Genomic DNA, 18579 nt, shown 5'->3' with positions numbered 1-18579 from the left:
CAACTTGGGGAGGATAGTGAGAAGTTTTGCATTAACTATTCAAAGATGGTGTGATTAGCTCGCAAGCATTTTTCTGATGGGTTGGTGGTGAGATAAGTCAGCATCATCAACCTTCAGGTCTAACGGCACTGGGGTCTAAATGCTCCTGGGCAATATACTGTGTTTCAGTATTTGTGGAACAGTTCAAAGATATTGTGTGTGTATTTGTTGATGCGGAAAAGGGACCTTGCCCCAGGGCTGCTCTTGATTGTTTATCCTTGGTCTTAATAACTGCTTGAATCTGCTCAGTGGAACTCAGGGAAGGTCATGGAAGCTGAATGGAGGCTGTTTCCTATAATCAAAGAACTGGGGGACACAGAAAGGCCTTGTGTTCAGGAGACCCACAGAACCCTGTAGACGTCTCTCATCACGGAAAACAAACAAACCCAATGGTCACACCAAATTTTAACACAATATAAAGACCTCCGGAATTTTATTTTTCCTTTGGTTGTAAACTCTATTTTTAAAATCAGAAAAGACAGCGCTTCCCGCGGTTCCTGCCTCCCAGGAAGGGGGTATAAAATTCTGAAGACCCCACTCAAGTGCTCAGTCCCTAAGCGGTTCTCCCATCTAAGAACCCAAGTCAACCTAAGGAAGGAGAAAAAGGAAGCACGCAGAGTCAAGCACTTCCACCAGACAACGAAATGCCCAGAGGGCGCGCTGACTTGGGCCAGAAGGCCCACGGCAGCAGAGGTCTGCGAAGCAGGGATGCGCTGGGCGGGGCCTAGCGGGGCGGGCCCAGGGGCGTGGCGCACGGGCGCGAGGGTGGGCGGCCCGAGGCCCGGCCGCGCGGTCCTCCGGCGCCAAGAGCTCAGTCAGCCTAGCGCGGAGCAGCGCCGGGCGAGAGCGTCCCCGTGCTGCCCAGCACCCTCCAGCGTCTTCCGGGCCAGGCGCTCGCTGCAGGTAACCAACGCCCCACCAGGTCTCCTGCTTGGCTGCCTGGCTGGAGGGGAGGAAATGGGAAGGATAGGCGGGAAAGAGGAAGCCGCCACTTAACCAGGGCCCGGCTGCAGCGAGTGGGCTCAGCTCCTCCGGGAAAGAGGACGCGGAGCCGGGGCAGGAGAAAGAGGATGCGCGGTGGGAATCCGCTTCCAGCTTGTGCGTCCGGGACCGGGGGTGGTGCAGAGCGCCCTGCCTCGACCCAACTCTTCCGTCCGGTTCGGGGAGCCTGGGGCTAGGACTTTGGTGCCCAGTATCACCTGGAAGCCGCTTGTTTCTGCTGTCTTTCCCCCTGGTTCACGTAGCGAGTAGTAGTTTAGGAATCGGGAGTTGGCGGCTGCGGGCGTGGAGAGGCCGGGCGCGAACAGTTACTCACTGTTGTGCTTTGGGGTCCAGAGGCTTTAACTTCGAATAAGCCTAATCGTGGCCCTGCGGAGAGGTATTTATTACCCCCATTTTACTGATAAAGATAGAAGCCTGCGCCGGGATGTTAAATGACTCATCCTAGGGGCTAACCACTGGAAAAGAGACGCTACTCTAGGGGCTCCAAAGCCCTCACGCGTTTCCTCACCTTCCTGTTTGCTCTGCATGCTTCACGCCACGTCTAGAAAACGCGTGCTGCTGCTGCTGGCTCTGTGGTGAAACAGGTGATTGTTCTTGAACGCATTATATTCCCTTCCTAGGTTTCTTTTTGGTTTTGTGTTGCTAGCGCCCAATTTCTGATTCAAATGTTTCCAATTTTTGTTGATTAGCTTTTTGAGGTGGAAGAAGCTCTCCCTCACAGCTCTTTCCCTCCCTGCCTTGCAGCTCTGTTTCTGGATACCGAGCAAAACACAGGCACCCCAGCCTGCTACCCACTTCTCATCTTTCTCGGTGGATGATAGGTCGCCCGTGCATCGAGGCTGGACCTTGCGGGCTGCCCGGTTGGAGGTGAGTCTTATAGTCACCTGGCATCCTGCACACTCGTTGGCTTTGTTATTTCGTTCTAGGGGGAAGAGAGTCTTCATTTTACAAGTAGTAGGACAGGAGGCAAATTGAGGGGATATACAGTGTTCAGAGAAAGCCTGGTGCCTGGAGATGAGAACAGGGCCACAGGTTTTTGTGGTCTGCATTTGGTGAGGGCTAGGTGAGCATCTGGCCGGACACTTACTTGTAAGCTTCTCTGGGCATCCTGCCCCCCTTTTAGAGCTGTTCTGAAGGGCGGATTTGTTTTACAGAAGGGAGGAAGAGGGCTGAATGGTTTTTAAAGATCAGCGTAAATTACCTGCTAGGAACCCAGGCAGTTCCAACCCCACTGCCCCGGATTAAGGAAAATGGCTTTCTGCTGTGGCTTAATCATTAAGCCTTCACGGATTTTTAGCAGACCTTCAAGATGGTCCTTCAGGGAAACTTTGGAGTTCTCAAACACCGTTCCATGTTTAGAAAGAAGGAAATGGCAACCCACTCCAGTGTTCTTGCCTGGAGAATCCCAGGGACAGGGGAGCCTGGTGGGCTGCCATCTATGGGGTCACACAGAGTTGGACACGACTAAAGCAACTTAGCAGCAGCAGCAACACACAGTGAATTTACTTTTACAGAGTTTTATTGGTAGATAAAAGAGGTTGATTTTTCCCCCTTCTATCTCATGGTGAGGGTTGGAAGGTTCCAGTCAGCGCCTCTGCCTTTCCTTCAGCCTGATGTTGGAAAGGAACTTCTCAGCCTTGACCCTAAACATGTACTGGATTTCAATTATAGGACAGCTTCCAGTCACTAGTTACTTCTTCTTTATTACTGTTTGGTCATGTGGGTCTTTGTTGCTGCAGGGACTTCCTCTAGTTGGCACCAGCAGGGGCTTCTCATTTTGGTGGCTTCTCTTGCTGAGAGCGTGGCTTCAGTGGTTGCGGCACGTGGGCTCAGTAGTTGTGGCGCACAGGCTCAGTTGCTCTGAGGCATGTGGGATCTTCCTGGACCAGGAGGCCGACCCGTGTCCCCTGCGTTGGCAGGTGGATTCCTAACCACTGGACCACCGGAAAAGTTCTCTAGCTCTTTTCCATTTGCAATTTTGTTGCTTAACACTAAAGAACTGTTTCTCTTGAGAATTATGAACTATCTCCTGGTGGGCTACTGTCCAAATTGTCGAATCAGAGGTGAGTTAGTGACTGAGCACAAGCAGGATCAACTATGTACAAAATGAAATTTAGGGACTTCCCTGGTGGCCCAGTGGTTACGACTCTGTGAGCTTCCATTGCAGGGGCCACTGGTTCAATCCCTGATATGGAAACAAAGATCTCCACATGTTGTTTGGTTTGGCCAGAAAAAAAAAACAAAAAAACACACTACAGATCTACAGGAACTAAATAGGTAATTCATGGGGAGAACTAAATGGACTGAAATTGGTTCCAGGTGACCTGCCAACACCTGGGCAGGTATCGGCCATTCTCTCCCTCTAATCGTACAGGAATTCTAGCCCAGTGTGACCAGAGCTTCCCTACCCAATAATTGAACAAACTTTATTTAAAAAAAAAATGTAAAAAGTGATTTTAAATGTTGGCTTTTTTCCTTTCTTAAAACACAAGAAATCAAATCAAATTTGGTTTATTCATCGTGTTTTCAAATCTCTTATAAACTGCTATACCTGGTGATCACATTCTCAAGTGAATGAAAAATTCTGACCTATAATATATATGTTGTACATTTTTCTGAAATGAGGTCGCAGGAAACAAATTAATCCTATTGAAAGTGATCTCAGTCTCAATTTCTGTTTTCTGTGACATGTAGATTAGGTCACCTGCACTGACAAAAGTAGTCTTTTTATGGGCCAACCAAGGAATTGTGTTACTGTTTGTTTATAGTTCTAGTTCAGGCTGTCAGCTACCTTACTCCCTGTCTTAAAAAGGGAGTTCCCAAATGACTGTTCTTATAAGTCTGGTGTTTCTCCTGGGTCTGTCTGTATTTTTAAACACACTGGCTTTGACACAGGAGACATGGCTTGAGGTTGTCACATGTCCTTGTTGCCTATATGTGGCAAATGCATGTATGCTTAGACCAGAGTTCCTTCACTATTGGCACTTCTGACATTTTGGGCCAGATGATTTCCTGTTGGGATTGTCCTGTGCATTGTAAGCTGTGTAGCAGCAGTGTTCCTGGCTCAACCCACTGGATGCTACTGGTCCCAGTTTTAACTGCCTCCGTCTAGTTATAACAACCAAAAATGTCTCCAGACGTTGTTAGATATCCCCTGGGGAGCATAGTTACCTAGTTGACAAAAAAAATGAGCGAATATTTAAAATGCTTTAGACATTTATGAACTAAAGTGTATACTGAACATAATTAACTTTAAACTTCTAATGACTAGAGAAGCTATCTAACACTTTAAGTATTTTTATAATAAAGATGACTGAATCAGGGTTCTTTCTGAATGGCCATGTATATCTTGCAAGACTTTGCTTCCAAAGAAATTTTAAGTGTTTGATGTGGCTGTCAAATTTCTTTCTTTCTTTTTTTTTTTTTGTCAAATTTCTAAAGTTTAAAATGTGGAAGCTAAAAAGGAATCCTACAGCAGTTTTCATTTTTCTCATTTTAATTGCTTGATGTCTTTCAGTTGTCTTTTAAGGTGATGGGGTATCAATGAATGATGGTTGTTGATTTGAAAAAATCAACACAGTCTCTCATATAAGAACGTCAAACAAAATTCTAAGCAAAAATTTAACAATGAGACCTGGTGTAAATTATGCTTAAAGTAGAATTTAGTTTTAAAAGAAATTAAAATTTTTTTGCCTAACATCAATAACTAGGAAAACTGTGTGTTTCTCTAGTCTGAGAAATACTAATTTTATGGAAGAGAATTATAAGTAATATATGATTTTGCTTACCAGAAGAAAAAAATGTCCTGCAAGTATAATCCTCATGTATAATCCTGCAAGTATAATATAGACCTTATGGAGGTTGAAAACATTGCCTTGGTTATAAAAGATGCATTCTTAGCTAGGGACTGGCTATTCATTGGCCCCTTGCAGAAATCAGACTAATTTATAAGGCTCTAGGCTGGCTACAGAGTTTGTGGGGCCCCTTCTTTAAACATTATGAATTTTAAGATGGCAACAGATAACTGAGCATTAAGCAGAGCATAGGGTCCTGTGTGATTGCACACAGGAAACTGGTCCTGGTAGCTTAAAAGAGGATTATAATCACAAATACAAATCCAGAGAACTGCTCCTGCTACCATTAAGCACCCAGAATTTCTGATTCATTGATTGTACTAATATTTCCAGTCAGGAGTCTATGTGTTATTGGATAATCAGTGCAGTAAATTTACTAAGAACGTCCTCCCATGATGAATTTTTCTTTTGCTAAAGAGGGAGCCAGATTGTTTGGGAGGGTCCTGTGAACTTGAATGACCTGTTTACTCATTGAACCACTATTTACTGAGCACCTATTCGATTCTAGGCATTGTCAGCTCTGGCCTACAGCTGTGAATGGGATAGAAGTGCTCTACCTTTACGGACCATTTAGTCTAGTGTCTCAAGGACAGGGCGACAGACAAGCACATAGTCATATAGGCAATTACAGTCATAAGTGGTACTTCAGAGAAGCACAAGTGTCTGGAGACCATTTAACCTGGAGACCTAACCCAGATTAGGGGAAGGGATTTCTCAGGATAGGTGTTTCTGAAAAGAAGTACTTAAAATGAGGCCTTAAAAATGAGTAGAAGTGAGGTGAATTAGGGTTTAGTGTTCAGGCTGAAATGGTTGAGACCAAAGAAGGAATGTAGCTTGGGATGAGGCCTCTTGGGCCATCTTTTGGACTTTGCACTTTAATGAAAAGGTAGAGGGAACTCACTGAAAACTTTTAAATAAGAGATAAGATGATTAGATTTGGGTTTTAAAAATGATCATCCTCACTGCTGTGTTTGGAGGGGTAGGCCCTATTGGCATATATGGTATCTGTGCAAACCAGGAAAAGACTCCCTTCTGGGTGGACCAATTAGAAAAGATGTACTGCTTGTCCCACCAGGTCAGGTCAGAGGCAGTCCCCTGAGCCAGTCACTTTGTGTGAGCACAGCCTGTCCACACACGCTGGGGAGGGGGAGAATGGGGTGTGGCCTGATAGTGCAAAGGCTTTTTGCAGCCACCCAGGGGTAGAGAGGGGAGTAGATGGAGGACGGATGGAGAGCATGAGAGAGATAATGAGTTTGTAGTTAGAAATCAGTAAGAAGGTCGTTACTGTTTGGGTATAGTTGTTGGAGAGAAGCTATCAAAAATGATTTAAAAGTTGGGCATACAGTCAGAATGGCTGTGATCCAAAAGTCTACAAGCAATAAATGCTGGAAAGGGTGTGGAGAAAAGGGAACCTCTTACACTGTTGGTGGGAATGCAAACTAGTACAGCCACTTTGGAGAACAGTGTGGAGATTCCTTAAAAAACTGGAAATAGAACTGCCATACGACCCAGCAATCCCACTGCTGGGCATACACACCGAGGAAACCAGAATTGAAAGAGACACGTGTACCCCAATGTTCATCGCAGCACTGTTTATAATAGCCAGGACATGGAAGCAACCTAGATGTCCATCGGCAGACAAATGGATAAGAAAGCTGTGGTACATATACACAATGGAGTATTATTACTCAGCCATTAAAAAGAATACATTTGAATGAGTTCTAATGAGGTGGATGAAACTGGAGCCTATTATACAGAGTGAAGTAAGCCAGAAAGAAAAACACCAATACAGTATACTGCTACTGCTAAGTCACTTCAGTTGGTCCGACTCTGTGTGACCCCATAGATGTCAGCCCACCAGGCTTTCCTGCCCCTGGGATTCTCCAGGCAAGAACACTGGAGTGGGTTGCCATTTTCTTCTCCAGTGCATGAAAGTGAAAAAGTGAAAGTGAAGTAGCTCAGTCGTGTCTGACTCTTAGCGACCCCATGGACTGCAGCCTACCAGGCTCCTCCATCCATGGGATTTTCCAAGCAAGAGTACTGGAGTGGGGTGCCATTGCCTTCTCCCCAGTACAGTATACTAATGCATATATTTTGAATTTAGAAAGATGGTAACAATAACCCTGTATGCAAGACAGCAAAAGAGACATAGATGTATAGAACAGTCTTTTGGACTCTGTGGGAGAGGGAGAGGGTGGATGATTTGGGAGAATGGCATTGAAACATGTATAATATCATATAAGAAATGAAGGGATGACCCAGAGGGATGCTATGGGGAGGGAGGAGGGAGGGGGGTTCAGGATGGGGAGCATGTGTACACCCGTGGCGGATTCATGTTGATGTATGGCAAAACCAATACAATATTGTAATTAGCCTCCAATTAAAATAAATAAATTTAAATTAAAAAAAAAAAAAAAAAGCTGGGCATAAATACCTGAGTGGGATAGGATGGTGAAACCATTTTCGGTTGAAGGGGACTAGGGGAGGAGTGGGTTTGGCACAGGTGGGGGAGGGAAAGTAATTCCACTTGAATCTGTTTGCTTTTGAGGCATTCCAGATGGAGTCGGGGAGTAGGCAGAGGGAACTCCTGAAAGAGATCTGGGATAGAAATACATATTTCGAGGCCGTTGCAAATAAATAGTCCTTGAATATCCCTGGTGGCTCAGGCAGTAAAGAATTTGCCTGCAGTACGGGAGACCAGGGTTCGATCCCTCCGTTGAGAAGATCCCCTGGTGGAGGGCATGGCAACCCACTCCAGTATTCTTGCCTGGAGAATCCCATGGACAGAGGAACCTGCTGGGCTACAGTCCATGGGGTCACAAAGAGTCAGACACGACTGAGTGACTAAGCACAGCACACACTATATGAAAAAGATCTCCAGAACACCGCTAGCTCAGTTCCTAAGAGGAAGAGGTGCTTTAAAAAGATCACCCAAAGAGGGGTGTAGAATGAGAAGGAGAGGGGGCTGGCCTTGGAGAGTTTGATCATTGTGCTCAGAGGAAGAGGAGAAGCTGGTTAAGACTGAGAAGCCAGGCCTACCTACAAGGTAGGCAGGAATTGGGGGGTCTGTGGCCTGCTCTTGTTTGTTTTTTCAAATTGAGATTGAAGAGAATTGAACATATTCTAATGCTGATGGAAAGTCTCTGGTACAGAGGGAGAGGCTAAAGATATGTGAATGAGAAAGAAATGCTAGGGCCAGGCTTCAGAGAAGGTGAAAGAAGATGGTTTTGAGAACCCAGGTGGGGAAATTGGGCTTTGATAGAAAGTGGGAGGGAGAAGATGGATGAAGTAGTCTCAGATTTGGGGATCAGAATTGTGAGGACTTTTTCTCTGAAGGAGGTGGCAAAACCATTTGCCAAGGTGGGTGTGTTTGTGTATAAAGTCAGATATTTCATCAGCGCAGTATTTACTGAGCATTTTCTAGTGCCAGACATTGTGGTAGGCTTCCTGGAAAGTATCAGGAATGATGTTGATTGGCATTAGTGTTGGCCCTTGTGATATAATAAGCAATATATTCGATGTTTGTCTCTGGTTCCTGCCACAGCTTCTAGAACCCTTGGCATGTCCAGAGAGATAGGGGTGGTAAAAACATCTTTTGTTATTCACAGTGGGGCACTTTTCCACTCCTGATTTTATGCTAATGTGTGACTTAGGTGAGGGTGGGGAGGGATCCTAGGTAGCCTCAGGATGGGACTGATCACCAGAGTTAGTTCAGTCGCTCAGTTGTGTCCAACTCTTTGTGACCCCATGGGCTGCAGCATGCCAGGCTTCCCTGTCCATTGCCAGTTTCCGGAGCTTGCTCATGTCCATTGAGTGGCTGATGCCACCCAACCATCTCATCCTCTGTCTTACCCAGCATCAGGGTCTTTTCCACTGAGTCCATTCTTCACATCAGGTGGCCAAAGTATTGGAGTTTCAGCTTCAGCATCAGTCCTTCCAATGAATACCTAGGACTGATTTCCTTTAGGATGGACTGGTTGGATCTCCTTGCAGTCCAAGGGACTCTCAAGAGTCTTCTCCAGCACCACAGTTCAAAAGCATCAATTCTTTGGTGCTTAGCTTTCTTTATAGTCCAACTCTCACATCCATACATGACTACTGGAAAAACCGTAACTTTGACTAGGTGGACCTTTGTTGCCAAAGTAATGTCTCTTTAATACGCTGTCTAGATTGGTCATTGTTTTTCTTCCAAGGAGCAAGTGTCTTTTAATTTCATGGCTGCGGTCACCATCTGCAGTGATTTTGGAGCCCCCAAAAATAAAGTCAGTCATTGTTTCCATTGTTTCCTCATCTGTTTGCCATGAGATGATGGGACTGGATGCCATGATCTTAGTTTTTTGAATGTTGAGTTTTAAGCCAGCTTTTTTACTTTCCTCTTTCATCTTCATCAAAATGCTCTTTAGTTCCTCTTCACTTTCTGCCATAAGTGTGGTATTATCTGCATATCTGAGGTTATTGATAAATTTCTCCTGGCAATCTTAATTCCAGCTTGTGCTTCATCCAGCCTGGCATTTCTCATGATGTACTCTGCATATAAGTTAAATAAGCAGGGTGACAATATACAGCCTTGACGTACTCCTTTTCCTATTAGGAACCAGTCCATTGTTCCATGTCTGGTTCTAACTGTTGCTTCTTTATCTGCATACAGGTTTTGCAGGAGACAGGTAAGGTGGTCTGGTATTCCCATCTCTTTAAGAATTTTCCACAGTTGTGTTCCACACAGTCAAAGGCTTTAGCATAATCAATAAAGCAGAAGTAGATGTTTTTCTGGAATTCTCTTGCTTTTTCTGTGATCCAGTAGATGTTGGCAATTTGATCTCTGTTTCTTCTGCCTTTTCTAAAACCAGCTGGAACATCTGGGAGTTCACAGTTCATGTATTGTTGAAACCTGACTTGGAGAATTTTGAACATTACTTTGCTAGCATGTGACATGAGTGCAATTGTGCAGTAGTTTGAGCATTCTTTGGCACTGCCCTTCTTTGGGACTGGAATGAAAACTGACCTTTTCCAGTCCTGTGGCCACTGCTGAGTTTTCCTAATTTGCTGGCATTTTGAGTGCAGAACTTTCACAACATCATCTTTTAGGATTTGAAATAGCTCAACTGGAATTCCATCACCTCCACTAGCTTTGTTCATAGTGATGCTTTCTAAGGCCCACTGGACTTCGCATTTCAGGATGTCTGGCTCTAGATGAGTGATCACACCATCGTGGTATTCTGGGTCATGAAGATCTTTTTTGTATAGTTCTTTTGTGTATTCTTGCCACTTCTTAATATCTTCTGCTTCTGTTAGGTCCCTACCGTTTCTGTCCTTTATTGAGCCCATCTTTGCATGAAATGTTCCCTTGGTATCTCTAATTTTCTTGACGAGATCTCTAGTCTTTCCCATTCTGTTGTTTTCCTCTGTTTCTTCCTTTGATCACTGAGGAAGGCTTTCTTATCTCTCCTTGCTATTCTTTGAAACTCTCCATTCAAATGGGTAGATCTTTCCTTTTCTCTTTTGCCTTTCACTTCTTTTCTCTGTTATTTGTAAGGCCTCCTCAAACAACCATTTTGCCTTTTTGCATTTCTTTCTCTTGGGGATGGTCTTGATCACTGCCTCCTGTACAATGTTGTGAACCTCCGACTATAGTTTTCAGGCACTCTGTCTATCAGATGTAGTCCCTTGATCTAGTTGTCACTTCCACTGTATAATCAACGGTCACCAGAAAGACCAAGTAATTAGAAGGCTGGGACTTTTCAGCCCCACAGGCTGACCTCTTGGAAGGGAAAGAGGTGCTAGGGACTGAGTTACACAGACACTTGAAGAAGCTGTTGGGAGACCTTCTGGGTTGATGGGCACATCAAGGTGCTAATAGAGGCAGCCTGTGCAGAGAAGAAGCCAGGAAGCTTGGCACCCCTTCCATACCTTACCCTCTGTATCTCTTCCATTTGACTGTTTGTAAGTCATATTCTTTCTAATAAACTGTAGTAGTAAGTAGAATGTTGTCTGGAATCTGAGCTGTGCAAGCAAATTTTCACACCTTGGGATTCATGAGAGGCCCTGAATTCACAGAACCCCCAAATTTATAATTTGCCTGGGCACCCCGTTTGCAGCTGATGCCTGCAGAAGGCATTCTTGTGGGACTAAGCCCTTAATATGTGGGATCTGGGCTAACTCCAGCTAGTTTATGACAGAATTGAACTGAATATTTGGGTACCCAGTTGGTGTCAGAATTGGCTTGTATCTGGAGGGAAAAAAAAACCCACGTTTGGTGTCAGAAGTGTTGTAAAAATAGCTCAACCCTATACACCTGAAATAGCCTCTCACTATCTTTTCTTGAAACCACCTTTGACCTTATACTTGATGACTGAAGGCATCACCTGAGAGCTTGCTTTTGCTGAACATCAAGGCCCCTGGGTGGGTGCCGGGAAGGCTTCTGGAGGGGAAGGGTATTCCCTAGCTCCTTTGTCAGTTTGCAGGTTCGTGTCCAGGTTCTCAGTGTTGACTGTACAGTAGGAACACCTGGCAGCTTTAAAAATTCCTGGCACTCAAGTCAAACTCCTGACTAATTCCATCGAATCTCTCGGGTTAGGGAATTGGTATTCGTTGAAAGCTCCCAGTGGTTCTAATGTGTGTACAGCCAAGGCTGAGAGCCGCTCACTGGGATACCAGACCAGTTAAAGCCATTTGCCCCATTGAGCTCCAGCCCATTGCCTGGAATTTGCCTGTTGTGTATGAACAGTTAGGTCCGGACCCTTATGAATGAAATAGGTTAGCGCCCAAAGAAGGAGGTGAATGACAATTCTATGGGATGTTGAAGGAACATATGAAACCTTCTATTTATAATTTTGTAAACATTTAAGAAAGAAGTCAAGCTATGTCATCTCCAGTCTCTGTTGTGTGGTGCCTTCTAGATTTGGTGTCTTGTATGGGGAGTGTGATTTTCTCAGGAGGAAGAGGTGAGGAATCCTCACCTGACCCCTAAGTGTATTGGGAAGTGTTGCAATTTGCCAGTGACAGTATCATGGAGTTATGAGGTTTTATGAACACAAAGGCTTTAAATCATGGCACCTCTCAAACGGTGAATGGAGACTTACCTGTGAGTGGGTTCCAGGTTTCCTGAGATTCATTCTCTCTCATCCATCTCCCTTCAGCCAGGGGGCTGAAGTTGAGCAGTCACCTTCTTGGATATGTGTGCTAAAAGCATCGCAGCTTCAGATGGCAGATGCTTTATCATCCATTGTAATGCTGTGGGCAGGGCATCTTTCCACTGCTTATCTTCCCTGGTTCTCTTGCAGGCACACATCTAAGAGTAATTGAGTTTACTGGTGTCTGCATTTTTCTTTAGCAAAAGACAAGGTTTGCAAATGCCCTTTCCCAGTTTTGCTGTGCCTGTCGGTAGTTGCAGTTGTCTTCCCAGGTGACCCAGGTGACCACCCAGGTGGTAAAGAATCTGCCTTCCAGTGCAGGAGCCGCAGGAGACTCTCTCCCTGGGTCGGAAAGATCCCCAGGACAAGGAAATGGCAACCCACTCCAGTATTCCTGCCTGGAGAATCCCATGGACAGAGGAGCCTAGTGGGCTACAGTCCGTAGAGTCACAAAAGAATGGGATGTGACTGAGCACGTGCGCGCGCACACACACACACCCCTCATGCATCAGTAGTTGTTGTTACTTTGTAGAGCAGGAACAATCCAAGATAAATGTGAAGTTCACACAAGGAGAGGGAGAGTGACCACATTTCAAAAGTAATTTAGGCTACAGAGGCATTTGGAAATAACCATTTGGAAATGTTTGCATTGAATGTGAACATGTTGCCAAGAAATATGGTAGATTTATGAGTCATTGAAACTTTGGAGTTTGGAGGAAAATGGCACGTATGACTGAGTCCCTTTGCTGTCCACCTGAAACTATCACAGTGTTGTTAATTGGCTATAATATAAAATAAAAAGTTTTTAGAAAACCAAAACTCTCCCCCTCCACAAAGAAAAAGCTTGGAAGCAAAATTGTCTACCTGTTAAAGTGTTTTAGGTGAAGAGTGTCAGTAAATTTTGAATCTATTTGTTGAATTTATAAAAATGTGATGCCTGGCTAATTTGCAAGAACAATTGATTGAAACTTACCAGCTGAATCTCATCAAGGAGCTTTGTGTAACTGGTGGATAGACAGAGAAGTAAGTATCAAGATTTAGGAAGGAGAGCTAAGAGTGTTCTTCTGTTTTTCCAGTGTATCCTTGTCACCCTAGACGGCCATTAAAGCAAAATGTTACAGGCCATTGAGCTTGGAAGCAGTCATTCAAGCACTTGATGGCAAAGTAATTAACTGGGGTTTTCAAAGATAATGAGCCATATTTAATTTATTGCTTCCATTACAAATATTAGTTACAAATTTGTAGTGAGCAAGAAGTTTTTTGCCTTAATTAAGCTGAACTGAACTGAATTAACTCTGTTTCATCTTTTTATTTTGTAATGCACATCATTTAAAGATACATATGTACAGTAGTACTTGTAATTTTGAAAGAAATATGCATATATTGAATGTACTTACTGAAAGCTTTTACTCTTAGCTGTTCATAGTAAAAATTTTTGCAAGCTTATCATTAAAAGCTTTGAGCCAAACTGCTGTCTCCCCTACCCCCTGCCCCACAGTAGTCTGGAAACTTGCTTCCTTTTAAACTTTAATCTAAAACTGCCTCTTCCCCATGCTCCTGTAGTTCATTCAGTGGAAAATGAAATTGTTATAAGAGTTGAAATAAATGTTCACACTCTGGAAAGTATTGAATACTGTCTTCTCTTGAAATGTGTACATAAACTTCCTTTCAACAAGCCAGTTTGAACACTTTAAGATACAAACACAAAAAGCCGTGGAATTTCCAGAAATCTTGTCATCAGTTCTTTGCTCTGGGGCAGGTAAATGCTTTCAGTCATGTGGCTGTCCATCCTTTTATTCACTAACCATGTCAGTGCTGTTGTCCATGAACCCACACAGCCAGTTTGGGTAGTTTTGGCAAGCGGAGATTGGTGGAGGGCTGCAGTTCTTCAGGCAGGTAAAGGTTAAAAAGCCAGTCTCAGGTCAGCTGTGTCCTGTGTTGGGGCTCTGATTGCCCTTCCCAGGAATCTTTGACTTGAGGCACAGGGAATCAAACATTCCAGCAGGAGTCAGCTGACTGTTAGATTCAGCTGACAAACGTGTTGGAGTCAAGGAATCATGAATTTTGTGGAATCAGCAGCTGGACTCAGGAATGCGCCCTAGGCACCGTCCCAGGCTACTTGACTTGTCAGGCTTGTGTGTCCTTTTGGTATAAGCATAGGACATGCCTCTAGACTATCCCAATCCATCCACATAGACGGAGCACCCTGATCTCATCTGGTTAAGATTGTTAAGGTTCCAAGTTCTGATCGCAGAGGGCACAGGTTCTAGCCCCAGTGGGGGAACTAAGATGGGGCACATTGCACAGCCTGGCCAAACGAAAAACAAAAAGCCAAGATTTTCAAACACATGCACAAATCAAAATGAGTGCCTTTGAGTATTCATGAAACGAAGCAGGGTCCTGTGGGGCCCTCCCAAGGACAGAGCCTTTTAGTGCCCCTTGCAGAAACCAGTACTCGAGAAACCAAGCACCCCACTTGGAGCGCTGGAGAACTCAGGTTTATTATGCCAGCGGGCCCAGAGGAGTTAACACTCCAAGCTCTGATCCCCGAACAGAGTTTTTATACATGGACAGGCATGATTAAGCAGGTTTGTGGGTTTGCAGGGGCAGGACAATTGCAAAGAGCAGGACAAGGGTGAGTGAGGTAAGCTCCAGTGCCTAGCATTGTGAGTCCCCACTTTCTAAGACCTACATGATCCAGACTTTGCAAGGAGCAAGCTGAGTTACAGAGGCAAAAGGAGCAGGAGGTTATGTAAAATTTTAACTTTTCCTCTTCATTCCCCTTTCTTGATGCTCCTATCACTCATTGTAGAAAGCATCATCTCATGTTTTGGTAAGACATTCAGAGCTCCCCATCATTTGGGGGGCTATATTGAGCTATTAGCACTTGTAACTTTATGGATTTAATCTGAGAGGTTATGAACTGGGTAATCGTATTGAGACTACAAGGGCCAAACAAGAGCACTGCAAAGAGCATGAAGAGAGGACCTGTTAAAGGGAGAAGCCACGATGCCCAGCTCCAGATATTGTTCCAGTTACCCCAGAAATTAGCTAGTTTCTCTCTCCTTTTTATGATTTGTTCCCTTAGCTGTTGGGCCATGTCCCTGACTATTTCTGATTGGTTTACATAAGAGCAGCACTTTTCATTCAAGAAGAGGCAGAGTCCTCTCTCTCCAGCTGTCAGTAGGTCTAGCCCTCTCCTATTCTGTAAAACCACCTCAGCCAGGGAGTCTAGTTGGTCCTGTAATGAAGAGCAGCAGTAATACTGTTCAGGGATAGAGGCCAGGGTTGACAATGAAAATCCATTAATAATTCGATAGCTGGATCCTCAAGCTTCCGCCATGCGTCGACCAGTCAGCTGCCGGAGTGTGGCTGGAGCAAGGCTGAAGAATCCTCAGGCGTCTGCTGTGCATTGACTAGTCAGCTTCCGGAATGACTAGAGCAGGGCTCAGCGTCCTTCGTGGGTGAGGGTTGTTGTCTTTGGGACTGGACTTTGAGGTTTTTGGGGTCCTGAACTGCTTTCCAGGTATTATCACAGGAAGTCACTGCCTTCTTGACTCTGGTGTGGTGGATCCAAAGGATGACACCTATAACTTTAACAGCAGTAGAGGTTGTCAGGATGACCCTGTGAGGGCCTGTCCAAACTGGCTGAAGTGTTTGTTTTGTTTTTAATCTAACCCATACCTCTTCCCCTGGCTGATAGGGATGAACCCAATTGCCCAAAGGAATGGGTGTCGTTTCTAAGGTTTCTTGGATGATATGGCAGAAGGCTTTTCCAGGTGTCAGGACATCTCCAGCTGGCTAGTTGTTGGTGGTCTCCCTTGAGCTTTTTTTTTATCACTGGGGGTGGTCTCCCATATAAGATCTCAAAGGGAGAGTAGCCTGAGGACCTCGGGTGCATTTACGGAGGGAGATGAATCCACAGAATGATAAGGCAGCTTGTTCCAGCATTGTCTGGGTGTTGGCTGGGGGATATTTTTGTTGTACTGCTGCTTGGAAAAACAAGCTTAAGAAAGTTAAAGATACATGGCCCAAAGATTAACAGAAGTAGGGAAAGCTGTGGTGGGGCTATCCAGGAGAACCAGGTCCAGACATTGGTTCATGACATTACTGTGTCTCTAGGTATGAGAAGATGCAAGAATTTGGACTCATAAAAAATGTCTCCCTGAAAACATTTGACTATCTGAAGGCCTGTTTTTCCGGGTTTTTCCCAGAGCACAGAGTGCCTTGTTTTTTGTCTCCACCCTGAACTCCTTTCAAGGGGGTGTTGAAGGTCAGCATCTTGTAGTGGTCATGATTTAATCTTTGTAGAGGCAGCTGGCAAGGGCCAAATTCCAGTCAGCAGGACCCCTTCATAGCCACATATTTGACCATGTTTTGGGGACATTTAATGGTCATTGTGTCCCACAGTGCTGGGAAGGCTCATTCCTGGGTCTAACAAAGATTCCACTGACAGGCCACTCAATGAGTTGTCACTAGACCAGGCCTTGTAAGTAGCCAAAGTCTCTGAACCATACCTGTCTTACTAGCCTTTTGGTCCAGGAAAATATTTCCTCTTGTTGCTTCTTCCCATATCTAGAGTTACATTATTACAGTTACTGCCTTCATATGGAACTGTACATCAGCATTTTATCACAGGCTCAGTCACACATTTGGTACCATAAGAAATAATCTTCTGAAAGAAGCTACATAGAAAATAATATAGCTAGCAGTTATTAGTAAGGTCACAAGCAAGAATTTAAGTCCAGAACTTTCATTGGGTGTAGCCTGGTATACCCCAGGTCATCTGACTCAGTTAAATGATTATCAGTTCAGTTCAGTCGCTCAGTCGTGTCCGATTCTTTGCGAACCCATGAATCGCAGCACGCCAGGCCTCCCTGTCCATCACCAACTCCCAGAGTTCACTCAGACTCATGTCCATCGAGTCGGTGATGCCATCCAGCCATCTCATCCTCTGTCGTCCCCTTCTCCTCCTGCCCCCAATACCTCCCAGCATCAGAGTCTTTTCCAATGAGTCAACTCTTCGCATGAGGTGGCCAAAGTACTGGAGTTTCAGCTTTAGCATCATTCCTAGGCAAGTGTTAATCTCCTGGTTGTGCATCATGGAGCATCTGACCTTTATCCAAAGATTGGTTACTGAGATAAGCTTTAAAAACTATCTTAGATTGTCCTTTTTAATAACTTAATTAAACCTTTTAGCAGTATAACATAACAAGGAACTATCTCAGAAGTGAGTCTTAGTAAGCATAGACCTTAATTAACAAAACTAGAACTTAATATTCAGTGAAATATAATTTTTTTTGGAGAACTCATTGTGAGGACCTTAACACTGTAGCCAGGGAAGGCTTTAACACATCAAATAAAAATGAGGTCTGTCAGGGAGCTGGGGAAAGTCAAGAGGCTGTCTTGGATTTCCCATAGCCTTGGCTCTTTGATTTTTAGCTGTTGTTTATCCATTTTTAATTTCTTGATTTAGGAGCAGACTATTGCCATGTTTTAAGGACATCAGGATAGCAAAAGTCTTACTGTGAGGGGTTATTTTTTTGTAGAAGCAGAATGAACTTTGTCTACATGTGCCATAATCTTAAATAATTTTATTTACCTTACCAAGGTAACAAAAAGATTTTAAAACAAATATAAATCACTTAAAGGCAAAGAAATTCATAATCTATTATCAAAATCTGCATTCTAAGTAAACTTTGTTCTCTAAACAGAGGACCAAATTCCAATCTGGTACCAGCTTACTGTTAATAACAAAATTTGTTTATCTGTTTAATCTTAGAAAGTCTTTTCCATATATCTTGAAGAACTAGCAGTATTCTTTTAAAGGCATGAGAGTAAAACCATAGAAGGCATGTTTAAAATCTGATTCTATTATAATTGGCAAAGAAACCTGGTCATTGTTGTGATATGTAACACTTTAATATGATAACTAGAATTATAATTGACCATATTTTATCAGGGTATGTCAGATCTATATGAATTTCATACAATTTTAGGATATCTATATTAGTAACATCAACCGTGCAGTATAACCTAAAAAGATTTTTCACTCCTTTAACAGTACTTCCCATGTAATTTAACATGTCCAATGAACCCAGGCAGCTTAATAGCTCTTTGGGATGTCTCAGGGGCCCTCTGAAGCATCTCAAACTTAGCTGGAAGTCAAGTTATTTAGGAAGTTTTGTCAATAAATATCAGAAGGGTTTATAACACTCAGTCAAACAGGATCATATAAGTCACTGTGAAATAAAAGTTATTTACTTAGCCAAATTTAACAGAAGATTTCAAAGGTAAATATAGAACAGATCAATTAAGAGGTAAAGAAAGTTAAATCTATAATTAAAAGCAGTTCATCATCTGAAGAAAGTATGTCCTCTTAACAGAGAGAAAGGCCAAATTTAAGTTTTTACACCAGCTTACTTTAAACTCATTTAGGTAAACTTAATTAAATTTATTTTAAACTTAGTTCTCAGTTCAGTTCAGTTCAGTTGCTCAGTCATGTCTGACTCTTTGCGACCCCATGAATTGCAGCACACCAGGCCTCCTTGTCC

General features: G+C 43.8%; 1 protein-coding gene across 7 annotated transcripts in view; it reads left to right on the top strand.

Annotated features, from left to right (window-relative positions):
* The first annotated feature begins 786 nt into the window (after positions 1-786).
* The window catches only part of GCNT1 (glucosaminyl (N-acetyl) transferase 1), a 46025-nt gene continuing 28232 nt past the window's right edge, over positions 787-18579 (top strand). For 5 of the 7 annotated variants that reach the window (XM_070375743.1, XM_070375748.1, XM_070375746.1 and 2 more), the window contains exons 1-2: positions 787-942; positions 1786-1908. The gene's annotated coding sequence lies outside the window, so the exon portion shown is untranslated. Of the gene's footprint in view, positions 943-1255; positions 1626-1730; positions 1909-18579 lie in introns of those variants that run through there. The other 2 variants (XM_070375749.1, XM_070375750.1) reach the window with 2 other exon arrangements.

Source organism: Bos mutus, chromosome 8 (genome assembly GCF_027580195.1).
Source record: "Bos mutus isolate GX-2022 chromosome 8, NWIPB_WYAK_1.1, whole genome shotgun sequence".
Classification (NCBI taxonomy): domain Eukaryota; kingdom Metazoa; phylum Chordata; class Mammalia; order Artiodactyla; family Bovidae; genus Bos; species Bos mutus.
The sequence above is the reverse complement of the archived record's forward strand: the minus strand, read 5'-3'. Positions and strand labels throughout refer to the sequence as shown.